Genomic DNA, 364 nt, shown 5'->3' on the forward strand with positions numbered 1-364 from the left:
CCTATAACTCGGATTTCACAAGTCGTGGTTGCTTCATTCCGGAAATCTTCTGTCAAAGTCCCTGAAGACCCCACGCTTCTGTATGAAACACAAGACAAGAGCTCTGCTATTGCTGGAAGTAGAAAGATCGAGCATACCAATGATAGCAAGTAAAAAAATATTAATCCGCTTCATTAACTTTCGAGGAACGTATAGCTTTGTTTGGTTTGACAAGGTCACCGATATGATGCAGGTATCTTGACAAAGCCGCTGTTATCTCAGAAGAAGAGTTAAAGTCTGGAGATTTTTCCAACTCGTGGAGACTATGCACTGTAACGCAAGTTGAAGAACTTAAGATTCTGATTCGAATGTTCCCAATCTGGGC

The 364-nt window shown here is 41.5% G+C and overlaps 1 long non-coding RNA gene across 1 annotated transcript; it reads left to right on the forward strand.

The window, feature by feature from the left end:
- The first annotated feature begins 6 nt into the window (after positions 1-6).
- On the forward strand, positions 7-315 carry LOC109131999. Its single transcript, XR_002037312.1, has 2 exons — positions 7-149; positions 233-315. It is a non-coding gene; the product is annotated as an uncharacterized LOC109131999 (long non-coding RNA).
- The last annotated feature ends 49 nt before the right edge of the window (positions 316-364 follow it).

This window comes from Camelina sativa, unplaced genomic scaffold (genome assembly GCF_000633955.1).
Source record: "Camelina sativa cultivar DH55 unplaced genomic scaffold, Cs unpScaffold11857, whole genome shotgun sequence".
Classification (NCBI taxonomy): domain Eukaryota; kingdom Viridiplantae; phylum Streptophyta; class Magnoliopsida; order Brassicales; family Brassicaceae; genus Camelina; species Camelina sativa.